This window comes from Taeniopygia guttata, chromosome 4 (assembly GCF_048771995.1).
Source record: "Taeniopygia guttata chromosome 4, bTaeGut7.mat, whole genome shotgun sequence".
NCBI lineage: Eukaryota > Metazoa > Chordata > Aves > Passeriformes > Estrildidae > Taeniopygia > Taeniopygia guttata.
The window spans coordinates 69,435,269-69,448,065 of NC_133028.1; the positions used below are offsets into that span (position 1 = coordinate 69,435,269).

Genomic DNA, 12,797 nt, shown 5'->3' on the forward strand with positions numbered 1-12,797 from the left:
GAGCCTGCCGTGGGAGTGCGACAGCTCCTCGGGGAGATGGCATCTCCCGGCCTGAGGCACAGGGTGGCCACGGCCAGGCCCACTCGCAGCCGAGGGTGGGGAGGGGGGTCCCGCGGCCGCCCCTTCTCTCCGCTCCCAGCAGTGGAAGTCCGCACCTGCCCCGACGCGGCTCGCAGCTCGGGGCGGGGAACCGCAGCCCGGCCCTCAGACTCCTCCTCCGGGCTCCCCGCCCCGGGCCCCGTGACGCCGAGCGGCGGCCGGGGATGGGATGGGACGGGACGGGCCGGGATGGGAGCGGGTGAGGGGACGGCCGAGCCCGCCGGCGGCTTTAAATGCGGGCCCGGGCCGGCGCCGCCAGCACAGCCGCGCCGCTCGCTGGGGCTGCCGCGGGTGCTCACCCGCACGGACACGGACACGGACACGGAGGGGCAGGTGTAAGGTCCCCGCCATGCCCCACTGAGCCCGCCCGCAGCCCGTCCGCAGCGCCCGCCCGCCGCCCCGGCTGCCCCGCAGCCCCCGCCCGCCGCCAAGCTGGAGGAGCGCCGCAAGCCCGAGCCCCGGAGGTGAGTGAGCAGGAGCGGGGGTGGAAACGCCGGGCTATGTTTCTCCCTCCTCGGTGTTTTTTCCGGTGCCCAGCTCTGCTGGAGACAACTTTTAAAACGCTTCATGGTGTTTGAAAACTTTTTTTTACCGTTTCAGTTCATCTTCAATGAGTTGTTAGCAGCCGCTGAATAGGCAGCCTCCTCTTTCCCAGGTTTCCAGTTTTCCACCTAGTATATGGTCGCATGGAGTGTTTTACTATCCAAGACCAGCTCTTCGCTGTTTGTTTGCCCTTTCTGTGCTTCCTGTGAAGCGCTGCCATCCAGAGCGAGAGCACACGGGGAAACGAGGATTTAACCATCTTCAGACTTGTTCCTTTTTTCTTTACAACGTTAGTGACTAACGGATTTTTCTTGTTTGGAGCGTATCCCTTTAGCCCTCGCGTTCAGGAGGAGCAGTCGGATGTGCAGGGAGCTCCCACGACATGATGGAAAAAGGCACCGGGCTCTTCCAGGAGAGCGGGGCTGGGGGTGCGTAGCGGCAGCTCCGTGGAGTCGTTCCGCAAAGCTGCTCCTTAGTAAAGTTGGGTTCCTAAGGAGCAAGGTCGGGCCCTGGGGCAGATCTGAGCAGTAGCAGCTCCTTCGGAGAGCTGCTCCATGTACTATATATAGGTACTTGCTCCTTTTGTGTCGGAGAGGTGCAGCTACTGTGCATCTGATTGACTTTGTACGTGCGCTCCCAGCTGCTTAGGGACTTTATTCTGGTTGTTCCTATAATGTATATATCTTCTGTTTAAAAACAACAACACAACTAAAACCCCAACCAACCATCCAACCAAAAAAACCCACCCAAAAAAACCGACAAAAACTTCACTAGTTGGATTTAATAAAATGTGCAGAGTTGTATATATTTTGTGTGGGACAGAGTATATTGCTAAGTGCTGGTGTGATAGGCTGCAGGAATACACCTAGTTCTTATTCTGGTTGAGATGAGTAGAAAATTGTGCAGAGGCCCCTTGACCAAAGCAACCTTCAGGCTCCCTAACCCAAACAACTATTGAATGAGAGACTTCATTTTGTTCTCACAATTTCCAGTCCTATGCCAAGTAATTGAACAGGACTGTTTCCATCTGTGCTTGCTCAGAGCATTGTACATAAGCTGATATATCCTAGTCCTTTCCTGAAGACTTTTTCTGGTGACTCCTGGATTAGATGATGGAAGAGTTAATTTTGCAAAGCCTGGTTTCAGCTGGTGATTTTAGCTCTCATCAACTTCACCTGCTGCTGAGGGTCAGTGGGATTGGAAGGGCAAATGCTTGTGTAATCTGCAGGGATGCTTCTTCAGCTTCCTAGGAAGGAAACACAGACTTTCAAGTTCCAAAAAAAAAAAAAAAAAAACCAGGAGGATTTGATTGTAACTTACCCTTCGCCTCTACTGAATGTGAATTTTACGTTTTTAAAAGCAGTTGCTGGGCTTCAGGGACCTGCATTCCCAAGATTTCAAGGGACTGGCAACTGTACACTGCCGACCTCAGATGAGTGGGGAGCAAGGTGTGGTGGTAGGGTGAGGAGGAATTAATGGATTTTTTTTTCTTTCCTTTTTTCTTTTTTTTTTCCTCTTTTTTCCAGCTATGGGGAGGAGAGATGAAGCGTTCATTTGTGTGCATAGGGCATTCCTGGCAAGGTAACACCCTGCACTCATCCAGTCTGCTCCCAGCAAGGTCTGGCAGGGTCTTCTGTAGCTCAGAACTGTGCCGGTCTTTCCCTTAAACTTCCATGTTACAATTTTTAATCTTGAAACTTCTCTGCCATGTTCCTTGTTCCAGAAAACAGCCTCATGTACTGGTGCTGTCTTCTGTTACCACTTGCAGCAGGCTTTTAAGAGGAGCTTTTAAAATGCAGCGGGTGTGGGGTAAATGCTTCAGTTACCGATGTCTTAAGCTGATAAGAAAAGGTTGAATTTATGCACAAAGTGCAGTTCAAAGAAAAACATCCTCGTGAGAAGGAAAAATCTATAACTCCTTTTGTTTTCAGATCTACCTGCTTATCAAAGAGTGTGTCTCTGGCTGAAGGTTTTCTAATGCTGCCACCCTAGACATCTGTAATTAATAAGCTGGAAGGGGTTTTGGGCAAGGTTGTGAAGGAAAATAGCTGTGTGAGAGGCTACAGAAAAAAAACTGTTCTTATTTTTCTGCCAGTAAGTGTGCGAACAGCTATTTGCAGTCAGAGGTGCTGCTTTGCCAGAAAGATGCAGTCATAAAGGGAAAGGTGTTGCTTTGAGAAAGGAAATGCTGGGGGAAATGTGCTGTTTTGAGAGGTGGGTGCCCAAAAATGGGCCGTGTGGGTTCAGCAAGTGATGCTCCTGTGTGTGCACCTGCCATCTGTTAGTGCAGATCTGCTAGTAAACCAAATTATCTTCTTTAATTTAGTTTTTTGGATTTTATGCTGTGATGTTGTTATACACGTCCATATCGAAATAGCATGGCTTTTACTGGTCTGCACTCCAGTTCCTCCCCATGGGCTGGGAGAACCAGAGAGCTTGGAAGGAGAGTTTGAAGGTGCCTTGTTGGCGGCAGCGTTCACGGCGCTGCGGCACCGCTGGGTCCCTCGGTGCTGGTGAGATGCCTTCATGGCCCCACTGTGAGAGCATCCTTGTCACGCTCCAGCGATCCGCCTCACAAGTATTTGCTGTGTGCATTAGGTTTAGAATTTGAACTCTTGCTTTGAGCAAATTAAAAGGGTACTGATAACTTCTTGTTCCAAGTCAATTAGCTGCTTCCGGCTTCAAATCCACTTAGAAGGCTCAGAAGGGGGGGGAGTGCTCTTTGAAAACCCAGTAATAGCAGTTTATGGTTAATATTGATAAAGGAGCACGTGTCTGTGTCATTGTGCTGCGTCTGGTGGAAGGAAAGCTCTTCTTTTGTGCTCCCTCAAAACGTAAGGACTTGGATGGGGAGGCAGAGGTCTTTCTCTAAACTCTGTTAAGAAAGCTGTACACTGTGCAGGCTGAAATGAAAATACAGCTATAAAATGGTCAAGGTTGCAGTGAATTCCCACAGCCACTCAAAGCAAGGCTTCTGTCTCCCTGCCCTTGAACTTTGAGTTGCTGTAGCATCTCGTTTCTCCTGAGTTTGCTCAGGATTGTGCGCAGTTTATGGCAGGAATGCTTTTTATTGCTGTTGGACAGTGTCAAAGACAATGACTGCAACCGTAATTGGGTGATAAAAGAGTGTGTAGCATAAGTAAAAAGCTGCAGAGCTCTTGCTTTTCAATGGCTTAATTACATTAACTGAAGAGATAAAAATGTCTTTGAATTACTGTCACACAATTACGAGTCTTTCACATAAGGAACGTATTTGAACTTGCCATAGGGACTGGCAGTATGGTGATTTGCATGGAGATTTATGAGAAATTTGAAAATCAGAGAAAGCTACATCTCAGTTCTTGGCATTCAGTTTGATTTGGAACAGTACATTTCTGTCCAAATTCAATAGGCATGTAGATCCATGCTGTGGGAGTATGGCTGAGCCTTCCAAGCACGGCAGAGGAGGTTGCATACGACCCTGGTTTTATCTCATTTTCTCACCAGAAAAACCAGAAGAGTTGATTCCATGTCACCAATATCAGAATCCTTTGAGTCTGTGATACAAATGAACTTTCAGTTTCTGAATTCCAGAAACGTGTGCTCTTAGGAAAGTTCATTCTGCTGCCAAAGTAAAACAGAGACTGAGGGGGGATTTAAAATAGATTTATTATTTATATATATATAAATATGTATGGAGAGAGGGAATAATACTGATCTATGTATTTTCTACTCCCAAGGAAATGCTTTTTGCGGGGAAGAGAATTTTCGAAGTGTTTCAAATCCTAGCTGTATTATATTACTACCTTTATAGGGGAACAGAATCATATTTCTGTTTTGCTAGCATATAATAAATACTTGCTAAGTACTCTGTATTAATTCTGTCTTGAAATAAGCTTTAATTTTCCTTTTCTAAGTATTGATCCATACTTCTGGCATCCCAAAGTGAGTTGAAGAACTTGGTGGTGGGAATTGTTCCATGACTTCTTTTAAGACTGAGAAATACTAAAATAACTTAATTCTGTTATTAATGATGATTATAAAAGCTATTTAATTTTATTCAAATTATAGTTAGTAATGTATTATTATTAGTAATAAACTTTTATATATATATATATATATATAATACAGAGATACAGAGCTAGGGTACCTCTTCCTTTGACCTCTGCGAGGTGACTGCTGCTCATCCATGAGGCTGCTTATATTTGATGTGATTGTTCCCCAGGGAAGATTGAATTTTACTTTCTTTTGGAAGTTATTACAATGAGCTGGTATTATGCAAGAAGTCTTGGTGGGTTTGCCTCTCCAACAAATTTTTGCTTTTTTTCACACAGGAGTTATTACTTTGGTGTGTTCTGTCTTTTTCTGCTACTTTTTCTGAGCAAAACATGCAAACGCTTTGGCTTTGATGACTGCAAATGTGTAGTCTGATGGCAAAGATGACAACTGAAGTCTTGCATGCCAACTGCTCATCTTTACTAAAATTTTTCAGTTTTCTCTATTTTGTACAGTAAGTGCACAAACAGAACATGGGTCTCCCTTTCAATGGTGTGTGCAACTTGAAGATTATGGTGTTTTCCTCTTAAGGTTTTTTAATAAGTTTTTACTTCATTTTAATCACATCTTGAGGGTTTACTGAACTCATTTCAACTCTTAACCTTGAACAGAAGGTTGCAAAAGGTAATTGCTTTTATTGTACTGGTGGCTGTATAACACTTCAGACACACTGTCAGCCCTTCAATGTAAGCGTAAAGGTCTTTTCATCAAGGCTGCTAAATATGAGGTTGATAAGAATGAAGCAGGGAAAGAATTGCTCAGTAGCTCAAAGAAAAGTGGCATTTGAGCACATCAAACCTGTCTGTTGCACTGAAATTGAAGTGTATTTCTTAAAAACAAGAATTGGACCTGCACATTTTGCTGAGGTCTCAGAGTTAGCAAATGTGGTCATCTTGAAGTGGATGTTACCTAAATTCTTACTAAATTTGTCTAGTCTGAGCTCACTTCCCTGGCTGACGCTTTGTGCATTCAGCAGATACAGAGCACGGCTCAAGACCAGCAGCCCTGCTCAACAGAGCCGGCTGTGTATTCTTCTGGGCAGGAACAATCATCCCCGGGGGAAAATAGATGGGGCTTTGTTCTCTTGTGTCCCTAGCAAAGCTCCGTTCCAGAGCCTCGATGGTACAGCAGGACAGCGTGTGGTGCCGTGGGAGTGTTCCACATCCGTTGTTTGACATCTCATGATCTCTTAGGTGAGCAGTGATGGGGTTTGCTTGAGCAGTATTGTCCCAGCACAAATGTCAGTGTGGCGTTTCACGTGAGCAGTGCCAGATGTGCTTGTAGTGCTGATGATGGAGTCTCAGTGCAACATCACCTCTATCAGTGCAGTGACAAAGGTTGGAAATGTGGAGCTGTTGCCTTAGTCCCACAAAATATTTCAGTGCAGGTGACTTCTGGCCTTGAGGCAATTCAACTCATTGGCCTTTAAGGCCATGCTGAAGTGCTGTGCTGGGGTGAGTCCTGCATGAGTAGTTCTACTGGCATGAACGGAAGAAATGTGTGCTGAGATAGGACAGTGTGTGGGGAGAATTCATCAAGTGGGGCCAGAGGGGTGCAGGGACAAAGTCTGGATTGCAGCCATGAGCTGCATGCAGGGTGGGGTTGGAAATCAGTGAAGGACCAGTGCAAAGTCTTGAGTGCATTTTGATAGGCGCTTGGAGGGTGGTGTTAGAGAGAGGCTATAGAATAGAGTATTGATTTAGAGTAGAGTTGGAACGAACTTAGAGCCGTCATTTGTCCACATGCCTAGCTTGTCTTTTCAGTCCCAGTTCACCTGTCAGATTACATCCTTGAAGTTTTGCAAAAGATACCTTGAATGGATATTGAAATGCTCTCCATTTCTGAGTGCATTTGTCTCTGTTGTGTTATTGGCACATCACTGGAATGTGCATGGAAAGGAGGTTATTGTTGCCCAAGACAAGAACTGCTTCTATTGGAACCTGATAATGCAATGATTCCCTGTAACTCTGTGCATACTTCTCAGTCGGGATGGAAGAGTATGTTTCTCCCTTTTAATCAGTGGTGAATGATCAATTTTCTATCCCAAAGCTGGGCTTTAGAAACAAAGGCTGGCTGTCTCCCATGACGTACAGCTCCCGTGTCATATGAGCTTGGAGAAGGCCTTCTGTGTCCATTGGGCTTTCTTGTGCCTGGGGAAGAGGCTTTGCACTGTGCGTGACGAGGTGGGTGCGTGGTTCCAACCGTGCTATTCTGGAGAGTTCTGGCTTGTATGAGGCACCTTGCTGATCTTTGAGTCCGCTGGGCTTTGTGTTGCCACCTCGGCAACGCTCTGAAGTTCAGCCTGAGAGCCTGCTAGCATGGAAGGAATGCGAGCAAGCCTGGGCTCGAGCGTGGGCTTAGGCCCATGCTTCGTCGGCAAGGCAAGCCCAGGCGCCCTTTCTCGGCTATTGTGGGCACGGAGCTCCAGCCAGGATGCTCTGAGTGCTCAGCTTCATGGCTTGCTCCTATTTGCAGTAGAACTTGAAGGAGCAGGCATGTAACTGCCGTCCTTGGACTGTAATTTAACCTGGGATGGACACTCTGGACTTGTGAACAAAACAGTGAAATGGCAGGAATTGCTGCAAAAAGATCTCTATTTCCAAAGTTTTGCTTGGATCACGGCTCTCTTCCCTTTGCCAGGAATACAGTGTATAAATTTTGTTGAAAGGGAATATGCTGCAAAACAGCCCTGTGAAAAAAACCCCAACTGTGTGTTCCAGTGTCAGAATTCTCTCCAGAGACTGAGTAAAGGGAGATTGTGTCTCCAGCTTTTAAAATAATTACTCGAATTAAAGATCAAGCTAAAAGAGCCGAGTTCACTGAACATTAGCTATGCAACTTAATTTGTTAAAAAGCATTGAAAAAACAACATAAGCTCATCATGCTCAAAATGTCTCTCAGCAAGTAACCTGGATGTCCCCTGAATCTTCAGAAATGGGGGAATGTAGACATTCCTGTGAACTTTAAAAGTTTTTGTAATAACTTTTCTATGAATGGGGCCACTCTTCTTGAATGAACCTGTTTCTGCCTTTTTAATTCTAAGTGTTGAATAGTACACCTTTGCATTAAGTATTCTTGGTCTAGTAATGCCTTGGGTTGCCAACACTCTATTTTCCTGGAAAGGCTTGACTTGTGCCTCAGTGAAGGTACCTGTGGGTTTTTGTGAAGTGGTCAGTTCAGCTCTGGATGTGACCCTTAACTTGTAATTCTCAAAATATCTATGAAGTCTTGATCTGTGGTATCAGCCCAACTTTTCTGGCTCTGTTCCCAGACCAGTCATTCCACTTAGCAATAAAAAAATGCAAGATAATGGATGCAGATAACTGGGATTTAATATTACTATAGCCATTTCCCGTTTACCTTTAAACAGCCATGTTGCAATTAGGTGCTGGGCATAAAGCCCTTCTTTGTTAACAGGTGTCTCCAAGAAATGTGTGACTGATGACCGTGTCTGGGTTCAGCTGTGGTGGCCCTGACAGCTTAAAAAAGGAGTGGAAAAGCTGCTTGTGCTTTTATGAATATCTATTGCCAAAGCCAAACATTTCAGGCCCGTTACAGAAAGTTGTTTTCCCGAGGCTTCTTGTGAAAGGGTGGCTGCATCCAGTGTTTTAGGCAGATGCATATGGAAAAGAGGATGAAAGCAGATGGTGGGTGATTACCACGAGCTGTGAGGGATTCCATCATGTCCTCATGCACAGCCGCTGATGCTTCAAGGTGTACCTGCTGCAGCATGAGCCTGGCCAGATGCTTGGAGATGTACCTTCTCCAGCCTGGAGTTACCCTTTGGGATGTCATCACAGGTCACAGCCTGTTGGCTCAAGCTCCCACTGTAGTTGCAGCCTCCCCAGGACAGCAGCACGGTATCCCCGCACTGGGCCCCGCCAGCCCGGGCACGTCGTCATCGTCATTGCTGTTATCAGAGCATTGCCAGGCCCAGCAGAGCAGCCTGATAAGCACCACGGTGAGCACCGAAAGCAAAAGCTGCCCCTGACGAGCTCTAGGCACCACGTGCAGCCAGGCAAGCATGCCCATGGCAGGAAAGGTGCCTGCTGATTAGTATCCATACAGCTAGGACAGCTGTGAATTCCACCTAGCACATTCCAGTCAAATCTGCCGTTATTTTGAACCCTTTGTGCCCTGTACTGGACGCCAAAAAGGACTGTCCCGATTTAACCCCAGCCGGAAACCAAGCGCTGCACCTCTGCTTGCTCGATCCCACAGCAGTAGCTGCAACATTGGTGAATTCCCATTTGTGAATTGTGTGTTTCCAGCACAAATCCAAGCCGTAGCCCCATACTAGGTACTGAGAAGAAAATTAGCTGTACCCCAGACAGAGCATCTGTGTTACATCTGCCGTGGTTATTGAGGATGCCTTTGAGTTTATAGATCCTAAAGCCGAAGTAGCAACTCTTGCTTTATACGGAGTTCTAGGGGAAGAGGAGAGAGAGTGTGGGACCTGTAAAATATTTTTTATAGCTCTTGCTCATGTCAAAACACTATTGCTTGAAACCCTAATGGGTAAAGGGCTGAATTGTACAAGCACATGGCCAATCTGAAGAGAACATTTGAGGAATGCCTGGGAAATTCATGTTTATGGACTAATGATCAGAGGGAGCAAACTGCCATGCAGGGAGAGGAGCTCATTGCAATGAAAGAATTTTGTAAGTGGTGGTAGAGGAGGCTGAGTAGCCTTCCTTTGATAAAGGAAGATGCAAGTGATCTTAATTTTGTAGGCTTTCTCTATCCAGAGGATTTTTTTCATAATCCATTCCTAGAGTAGATGAAGTTTTCCAGCCACTGAAAGAAAGACTGATGGTAAAGTCTCATTTTCTCTTCTTTTGCAGAACTCTGCTTGGTCTTTTGTCCAAGCTCAGTAGTCATTATACTGGTGGTTAGGTTACTTTGGGGGTCACAGGACATCCTGCAACAGCGCTGCTTATCAGCATAGCTGTGTTCCTACCAGTTTTGACCCACAAGTTGTTCTTCCAGACAACATTGATGGGTCGCAAGGAAGGAGTTCAGAAGAAGTTGCTGTGAGTACTTTCTGGCAAGAGATTACTTTTGAGCTCTCTGGTTGTTTTCTTCACAGTCTTGTTTTAGGCTGATATGAGTAAGTCTATTTTGAGCTGCCCTTAAATGGATGTCACGTAGAGGACAGTCTTGTTAAAACTTGGGAGTTGCCTGCTCAGCAGTTGGGTTCTGCGCTCTTGGCCATGGTTGGAGGATACAGTAATCGCAGCTTTAGGGCACTGAGAACCAAATTAAGAACCTGACTCTCCCATGGAGCAAAATGCCAGTCTTGAAGCAAAGACATTTTGCTGGTGAGGTGAGTTGAGCGTTGCTAAATGGATTGCCTTTATGCTGGATCATGCGTTGTCTGCTCATACCACTCTGCTTTTATGCTGCATCATGTCCGTCCCGTTGGAGCTGGTGTCCTGGTGAAGGAGCCCCTACCGCTGCGTCTGCTGACTAATGCCGAGAGAACTCGATCATGTGCCCCCTGCCTGCTCTGGGCCAGACTCTCATTAATGACTAATTGGTCTGCAGGGCTGAGTGTAAAGATCACAGGCTGGGCCTGCTCCTGGCTGGCGTCACGCGCCCGAGCTGAGGTGTCGAGTGGGTCACCACAATGTGCTGCTCTCGCAAGCTGCGTGCACAGAGGGGCAAGGGGCACCTGAAGGTGATGCTTTGCTCCGTGCCCCTGTGACCTGTTCCCTAGAAGTGTACAAAATCCCCCTTTGCTTTCTCTGCAGGCTCTGTCAAGTGTGTGGCCATGTCAGTAAGGTTTCCCCAGACTGTGTTATATCCCAGTGGCTTCCAGTGCTCTGGAACAGCTGTTTCCTGCCAACTTGCTCCTCTGTTACCATGTGAAATTTTGAGGAGGGGAAGTTTTCCTGACTGTAGGTATAATATATATCACTGGTTAGTGATATCATATATTATAATATAATTAGTTATAATATCACTGGTGATAGCCAGACACCATGCATATGGTTGTCCCAACAGCCTGATCACAGTCCCCAGAAGACACAGCAGGTGCTCTCCCAGGAGCAGGAGCACAATCTGTGGCTGTGTGGAAGGGAATTGTCACTTGCAGTTGTGTTTCTGCTTAGTGATCCTCGGGGGTATCACTTGTGAGGGACCTGTATCCTTCTGGCTCTGTGGCTTGTGCTGGTGTAAGCAGTGTTTTCTTGAGCACTTGGCACTCTTGGGAGACAGAATGGCCACCCGGGTCCATGCTGCTTTGGGCTGTGACTGACTCTTTTCTGACTGGAGCTTAAATTGGTGGAAGTGATGAAATTATTTTTTTCAGTTCAGTCTCAAGTTATAAAATGGTTTTGCATTTCACTCCCCTCTCTCCTGTTAGAAAACATTTCTTTATCTTCAGTAAGCTTCCATTGGCTTGTGGTTTTGTGGTTTTTTTGGGGTGTTTTTGTGTTTTGGGTTGTTGTTTTTATTTTCTCTGGGTTTAGGTTGGGGTTTTTTTTCCTTTTTTTTTCTTTTCAGTGCAGCCACTGAAGGCAAGAAGGGCATTTCATTTGAAATCTGCCTGTTTGCATTTCTGGCTCTCAGGTCTGCATTAGTTTTGAGTGTCTATTATTGAATTAGGATTTGATGCATGCACCAGGACCAATGCCAGTGACCTTCCTCAGCAGAGATTTTGTCTCATCACCCCTGGGAATGGTCACCATAAAGTCTTCTGCATGAACAGTTGGCACTCAAGTGAGGATGAGGTACAAAGCCCACTTTTTTTCCCTTGTCTAATATTTTTGGAGTCCTTTCTTCTGCCTGAGTCTTGAGTGTGTGTTGGCATTTGTTTTGGATGGCTTTGCCCTTCTGTTTTAGTTTTACAGCTGTATGCTCTCTCCACGCTCCTTTGGAGGTGAACTCAAGTGGTATCACATCTCTTCTTACTTTGGAGCAGCTGCTCCAACGTGGAAGAATTGCAGTTTTACAGAGACTATCATCTAGTAACCAAGTAAAGTTTGCATAATTTGGGGATAAGTGCACTTAGAGAAGTTCCTGCTTGTGTAACGCCATGTGAGTGGTTAAGCAGATTCCCAAAATGATCCATGTTAAAAATATCCTTTATGCTAGATTATGTTTTTGAAACCAGCATATTGTGAATTCACGTATCGCTTCAGAATGCCAAGAAATGGATCAGAAACGCTGTGCCTGCACTCTGGGAAGTGCTGAGAGTGCATTAGCTCCCTTGGCTGCTTCAGATATGTCCAAAATGTTTTATACAACCAGGCTTTCTGCCTCTGCCAACCAGAGCTCGAGTCTGGATTGTGCTGGATCAGGTCTTGCCTGTCCTCATTGCAGCAGGAAACCAGCACACGCTCTGTACCCATGTTACCATCAGTGGTCCAGAGATTTATGATGCTTTTAGAGGAGCTTCAACATCTTGGAGGTAGTTGGTGGGACAATATGCAGCTCCAGGAGTTGTACACTTGACAGTCAGAAGCCTGAGGGAAGGGAAGAGCTTCAGACTGTAATTACAGAGGTGAAATTAAGCTATGAGCTGGTCTCACACCTTTTGTGTGGTGTGATTGCTATGGAGAACTTTCACCCCAAAGCACTCGCAGGAGAGGACAAGTGCAGGAGCTAGCTGCTTGCTGGGAAGGCAGGATTGAGCGTGCCAGGTTGTTTTCCCTGGAGAAAAGCAGCCCTGCGTGAGTGGTGCCAGTGGTGTGCTGCCCCACCCCTCATTGTACACACTGCCTGTTCCTTTGCTCAGTGGGAAATGGACTTAAACCCAGCACCGCCCAGCCCAGATAACTCTTTGCTTTTAGACACGGGACCAAGCTGCCCACTCTAACATCCTCATTTACAGTTAGGCGTTTGCCTCAGGATCAGGCTTCCCATGCCTTGCTTTTGGAGGTTCCAGGTGAGCTATATGCAGCAGATGGTGGAAGTTTTCTGCAGCTGTTGTTTTTTGTGCAGGCTTCTCTATAGGAGTATCCAGATCTCCTGCACTTTGAAAATTGTGTGCTGAGCTGATGTAAAATACACATTTGAAACGTTGCTCTGCTTCTTAGCCTATGGTACCTGCTCCTGTGTGTGTGACTCAGCACACTTAGTCACAGATTCCTCAAAAAGAGCTCTTACAAGAGGCT

At 46.3% G+C, this 12,797-nt stretch overlaps 1 protein-coding gene across 2 annotated transcripts in view; it reads left to right on the top strand.

Moving 5' to 3' along the window:
* Positions 1-422: 422 nt before the first annotated feature.
* Positions 423-12,797, top strand: part of SLC4A4 (solute carrier family 4 member 4) — a 116,510-nt gene continuing 104,135 nt past the window's right edge. For both annotated transcript variants that reach the window (XM_041716055.2, XM_072928910.1), the window contains exon 1: positions 423-563. The gene's annotated coding sequence lies outside the window, so the exon portion shown is untranslated. The remainder of the gene's footprint in view (positions 564-12,797) is intronic.